We start from the raw sequence: 6,865 nt of genomic DNA, 5'->3' as shown, positions 1-6,865 counted from the left end.
CATTGTTTGTATTTAAATCTTCAAAATACTTGTAAAGTAAAAAATGTTCCATAATATTTTTTTTTTTTTTTTTTGTGGGGGAAGGAGTGGTGCCAGGGAACAAACTCAGGACCTTTCCCTTCTCAAGCAGGTGCCAATGCCACTGAGCTATCTCCCCAATCCTCCAGGACAACATTTTATTAACTCAGCTAAATAAAAATTCCAGTAAACAGACAAAAAATTTTTCTCAGCTCAATTCATTTCTTGATAAACGAGCTGGGAAATTTATTAACACAATGGATTTATAAAGCACTTAACACTATTCATCTAATATATGTTAGGTGATATGCATTCTAGTTCCCATGAAGTCTGACTCTTATCATGGAAAATAAACAACTGACAATTAGTGTGGGGAAACATGATGATTTATGCATTTGTGATGTGTGTTCAGCTACACATTGAATTAATTTGCTATATTTTCAACAATTTCTTGTCAGAAGTCTGTGCTTTAATATTGGACATATTTAGATAGAGCCATGAAAATTGCTTGAATAGTGTACTTAATGAATCTCTATTACAAACTAATACTAAGGCTCAACACTCCACTATTACCTTCCAGACATGATTATAACACAGAATAAAAATGAGAGAATTAAAATCTTTTAAAGTATAAAATAAGTCTTTTATTCCTTAAGTGACTTGTAACTATTATTTTGCATAGATATTGTTAGAGTATTTGAATTAGATCCGTCTTTATCAAAACTTTGGATAAAAATGGCTTTGAAAATTTTTCTTATTATTTCAGAGTATATAAGAGTATTGAATATGTCACTATAAGTAATTCATGGAAGATTTGTTAACCTAAGCTAGTTTAAATATCATAAATTGTGACCAATGTAGACTTTGAAGATCAAAAGTAGAAATATTCTGTCTTTTCTCATTGCTGAGACAAAATACCCAATACCTGAAGCAAAAGGTTTATTTAGCTCACGCTTTTTAGAGGTTTTAGTCCTAAACTGGCTGGCTCCATGCAGGGTGGCACCTGGCAGAGGGGTAACAATTGTTCACTGGGGCCAGGGAGGCAGAAGATAGAAAAAGCAGCAAGAACCAAAAGGTGAGGCAAGCACCTTTCTGCCCCTTTTATCTTCTCCAGCCTGTAGGAATAGGGCGGTGCCAACCCAGTCAGTGGACTGATCCAGAAATTGTTCAACCTTAATCCCAGCACCCTGAATCTTAGTATTGTACCAGGAGTCAATCACAAATGCTAATCCAGCTGCCTCCGACAGAGACCCATCTAAAACTGCATGAGGTTTTGGTGGGGAGGCATCTAGACACAACCGTTACATCTTCCCAAACATGAGGATGCTTGTAGAAAGAAATGGCCACTGGTAGGTGATTGCCTCAACGGAGTGATACCCCTGTCTTGCTGCTTGGAAGTGGGGCCTGGGCAGAAGTCTGGGGGGCTGCTACCTGAAGAGCTGACCTCCCTTCAGGGCCTGGCTGCCTAGCTCAGGTCACATGACCATCTTTCCTCTACTCCAGCACTTCCACTGTGTTGTTTTTGTGTTTAAATCTGAGACGATGGATGGAAACTTCCACATTGTGAGCCCAAGTAAACCTCTTTTCCTTGAAATTGAGGGACAGGGCATTGTGTTTCAGGAACAAGAAACAGACTAAGACACGTACAATACTTTTCAAATGTCATCTGTATAGCTAGTGTAACTCAATTATAAAGGTACAACTAGAAATTATTCTTCCCACTGCAAATCTTGCTACATGACATGTCGTAACCTGAGTGTGGTTTGATTCATTGTTAAGAACTCTACGGTCATAAAGATAATGTAAATTATAAATATTGTAATACATTTCAAATTCACATTCCTAGGCACATAAAAGGAAAATTTAGTGCATCTTTCACAAAGAAAAGTATTTTTATTGACCAGCCAGTTATAAACAAGCTAGGGGTAGGGATGGAATGTTCCTCTAAGGCCAGCAATTGGGAACCAGAGTTGTGAGAAACAATAGTGCTCAGGTGTTCAAGAGCTTCCCGGGCCACATGTAAGACCCTGTTAAATAAAAAAAGAATCCAAATGAATCAGCAGGATTCAATTATAGTTTTTGTTTCTTAAATTGTTAAATACTAAATTGTTTAAATTGTTATATTAAATCCTAATATACAAACACTGATAGACTTGTGTTTTTTATTATTTGCAAAAGTAATACATTATAAGACATGATTCACAAGTGTACTTGCGTTAACTATTCTGTAACCATTGATAACATCTTCCAGTGAAACCAGGACATAGTGAGAGAGGATTTTATAAACCTAAAGATTTGGGGTGTTGTCAGAAAACACTCAGATTAAAGATATTAAAATGTTTAAAATTATGAAAAGTATATCAAAACATTCATGATGTTTACTTAAATGTATAAGTTTATATGAAAATTTCACGTTTTTTTTTTTTGATCCAGTCTCTTTATTGTCAAGGTCCCCATCTTTAATAGCCTCTTCCAAACCTATAGAAAACCCCTAAGCCTAGGAATGTCCTGGGGAAGGGAGGTGGAGTGCAAGGAACCCCTGCCCTCTGACCTGCCCTATACTTAGACAGGGAGGGTACATGGGGTAAGGGCTGCCAATAATTCCACCTGCCAAAGATGTGGCTCTGGCCTGGAATTCATGGGGGCAAGGAGCACCTGCTTCCTGCTTTCCTCTGGTACCCACTACAAGTTAGCATCCAGGGGTGGGTGCCTGGTGTGAGGCCTTGGACAGTGATGCCTTTCTCTTGCTGGTGGCCAATGCTCCCATCCAGCTGCTTAATTTGAGGCCTCATCCTCTGCATCTGATTCCTGGCTGAGCTCCAGCTGTTCCTCGCTGTGTCAGCAGCCCCTCCTAATCACCATCATCTGGAGTCTGGAGTTCTGCCTGGGTGGTGCCTGCCTCAGGTGTGTCTTCTGGGGGTGGTGGTGGCCTGCTGCTGCCACTGGACTGCCACCACCACTGCTGTTGTGACCTTTCTTCTTGCTATCTGCATTGTCCTTTTGCTCTTCAGCAATCTGATTCATGCAACCCAAGAGAGCATCAGTGTTAGACGTGATCTGGGTCAGCACTGATGATCGGCAGTTAACTGCGCTTTAACTTGATCTTGAATGAGCCAGTACTTATGCCTCCAGAAAGGGAAAAGAGCTTGACAGAGATGATAGTTTTGGCATGATGGATCAAAGCAAATGTGACACGGGGTCATTTCTGATGACAGGCAACCCTGATAGGCAAAGAGCTTGTATATGGCAGATGCTGCTATCTTTAGTCCTTTGGCTCTGTTGGGCTTGGGTTCCCCGGCCATGTTGATGTCCAGGGTCTGCCCAGCCACCACCCGTCCATTCTCTCCCAGCACAGCTTTCTGGGCGTGGCGCTCATTAGAGTACTGACAAAAGGCATATCCTCTCTGTACAAAACATCCGGCCACAAGACCATATTTGGGAAAGATGGTCTCCATGTCTGTCAGATGGTCTTCCTCACCACAGCTGTGTTCAGATTTCCAATGAAGACTCAGTAATTTATGGATTTGGGATCATTCTTGTTGGTTACATTGCTTGTCTGGATCTGCAAGGACATGGTAGCCACCAGTACCAAAGCTGAGCTTGGCCAGCTATTTCTTCCTTTGACTTATAGGGTCAGCAGCAACTGCCTCTGGGAACAGGGCTTACCCAGTTCAGCTTCCCCAATAAATTTCACTTTGAAATATGAAGCCTCTTACTTTTGTAAATTACTAGTATGTAAGTTTAAGATAAGAAATTAATATTTAAACAGGACAATCATAGACAAACTAATAGTAAACTCAACTTACTCTATTGATGTTTGTTTTCTTTGTTTAAAGTTTTTCACCACTCTTTTGGTTAATATGAATTTATTTCTGTACATAAAATGTGTATGTAAAATGGAAAAAAACCATTTGTTTTATTAGTTATTTCAAGTTTTACATTTCTTTGTTACATGACTGAGAAAATTGTGAGTTACCCTGAGGATTTAGCAAAGATCTAAGTGTAAGTATAATCCTCATTCTTTCTAAATGATTCTTATTAATCTTATTTTTACTGAGAAATACTTGTATTGACTAATACAATGTCCCAATATGAGACACAAAATAAGGGCACAAAAGTACTGAAAAATGAATAATAAAACAGCAGACATTTTTCAAAATAATAGGAAAAGAATACTCACTAATGACATCAAATAAAATTAAATGTTGAAACAATCCTTTTGAGTACTCTTACAGAAGTTGAAAATTTTATTGCAATGTAATATTTAGTATTCTTGCATGCATATACTCAGGTATTCAATAGAAAAAGGAAACAGTAGTGTGGTGCTATTATATACTAGCACAAAGGATGTCACGATCCAGAGGAAAGAACTGTTCCTTAGCTTGAGTTATACAAACAAATCATAATACGTACACACAGACCTATATATCTACATATGTATATAAGGTACATGATAGTATATATTTTAAAATATAAAAGTGTTCGTAATTATCTATATACTTTAAGAAACTTTTCCATGTACATTACATATATAGTGGTATATAAGTTCAATTTATACAGTATTTAATATGATTATTGCCATAATCCAAAGCCCTCTTCCAAGAAAAAGAAATAGATTCCAGATATATTGTACTAGTCAAGAAAATTATTTATTAGTTAAAATACAATTAAATTTTAAAAGATACACTTGGTTTTTTCATTACGTCTCTCCTTCAGTTAAGAAACAATGAATACATTTTAACAACATCCATTTGTATTATGTGAAAAGACTCTGTTGAATATTTTTTTGTAGTAGAAGATTCACTCCTTGGTTATTATCATTGTCTTTCCAATGAAAATGAAATTAGGGTTTGTTTTTATGAGTATGATTATTCTTTCATGTGTTACAATCAATATTTCGTTTTTTTCACAAATCTGTTTGAAGGATACATTTTTTCATTGATATATAGTGATTTTAAAAACGAATCAACCAAGGGTTAGTGAGTATAGCTTAGTGACAAAACATGGGCTTACCATGTACAAAGCCCTGGGTTCAGCCCAGAGATTTCTGAAATCCTGGGCTCTCATACACATAGTTCATCTAAATTTATAAATGCAATTTGCAAAAACAATTTAATGAAGTAAGTTATACCTAACCTTCAATTTTATGCAAGTCAAACATAGCGTATTCTTCAAGTGAAAGTATAAATTTAATAATGTGCACTGTTTCTCCTGTGGTTCCATTTTAGTGCATGTTCCTTGCCATAATGACCTCAAAAGTATTTTGAAGAATCCAGCTGGGAATTTGAATTGATAAAGGAAGTCACAAATTAGTTACACACATGCCTGCATACACACTTACAAAGAAAGCATTGTGTCTTTTTTGTGGTGATTTACACAAGGATTTTGAAATAATTTCTTTAGAAAAGTCTAGTATTGCTGTCATATTATTATATTAATATCATCTAATTGTGCTTTTAATTTTCACATCTATAATTCTTTTAATTAGGGATTAGTCACTTCCTCATAAAGGCAAGCTACCATATCATTTTTTGTCTTTAAATGACCCTCAAAATTGAGCTTTAGTACAGATCAAAGTCATCCAGAAGAAAGGCTATGAAGTGAATAACTAGCAAATTATCCTCTGAAACTAAGTATACTGAAAGACTTGAACATATTTGATCTAATGGAAAAAGAACTGCATATGCTTTAAAAACCTTAATCACACTTTTTCTAGGTTGTAGAATAGTTTTAAAGCACTAATATCAATTTGAATATATAAATATTGATAAGGCATTTATTGTGGACCATTTATATTAAGTATAAAAGTATTTACCAAAGTTGAAAGACACTATTTTGTATAGCTATTATTTTTTCTTTCTCTATATAAGAAGATTCATTAAGAATAACTATAATAAGGCATTCTAAATACTATTGTTTATTATGGAATTTAATTACTTTTTATGAGTCCACTTCTACAGGTGGGTTTTTAGTGCTACCATATCCATTAGTGTATTTAAAAATTGATAAAATTATTGCCAATTTTCCTACTTCAGATGAAAAGCAGAATGATCTCAAACTAAAGTTTAGGACAGACTTTTTTTCACAATATTAAATTAAAATCTGACCCCCACAGTGACTCAGCCGATAAATACTGTGGAAAAAGTTATGTATTACACTGTTTACAAGGAATTTTGCTTCAAATAGGCCACCTAATTAGAGGAAAGAGTTGTGAACTTGAGGTTTTATTTTATTTAGTTTTATTTTTTTGCATGCTGGGGATTGAACTCGGGACCTTGTGCTTGCCAGGAAAGCACTTGTTCAACTGAGCTATCTCCCCAGCCCCAAGACTTTAAAATAAACAGTATATCCTCATGTACACAAATCTACAGTAAGTAAAACAGGAATTGTAACATGCATCAGTGGTATGCACTATAATGATAGATTTAAATGTCAACTGTAAATTACTGAAAAATTTCTTACAAAAATTTGTTTGTTATTGAAGCAACAAAAGATAGACAAATCTGACAGGAAATAGACAAGCATATACAATATTAAATATTAAGTGTATGAAATTTTATATATTCCTATAAGTTTTTTTCTTATTCTGTTATGTGACTGAGATTTGAACCCAAGGATACATAAGCTACATCCCATCTTTGTCTTTCTCTTTGTCTATATCTATTTGTCTCTCTCTGTGTCTCTGTGCCACTGTCTGTCTGTCTGTCTGTCTGTCTGTCTGTCTGTCTCTCTCTCTCTCTCTCTCTCTCTCTCTCTCTCTCTCTCTCTCTCTCTCTCTCCCCCCACCCCTCTCCCCATCCCAGGTCTCTCCAATTTGCCCACATTGATCTTGACCTGTGATCCTTGT

At 35.9% G+C, this 6,865-nt stretch overlaps 1 pseudogene; it reads right to left on the bottom strand.

Moving 5' to 3' along the window:
- Positions 1–2,793: 2,793 nt before the first annotated feature.
- LOC101574838 lies at positions 2,794–3,592 on the bottom strand (annotated as a pseudogene).
- Between the last annotated feature and the right edge of the window lie 3,273 nt (positions 3,593–6,865).

Source organism: Octodon degus, unplaced genomic scaffold (assembly GCF_000260255.1).
Source record: "Octodon degus isolate 3935 unplaced genomic scaffold, OctDeg1.0 scaffold00009, whole genome shotgun sequence".
NCBI lineage: Eukaryota > Metazoa > Chordata > Mammalia > Rodentia > Octodontidae > Octodon > Octodon degus.
The sequence above is the reverse complement of the archived record's forward strand: the minus strand, read 5'-3'. Positions and strand labels throughout refer to the sequence as shown.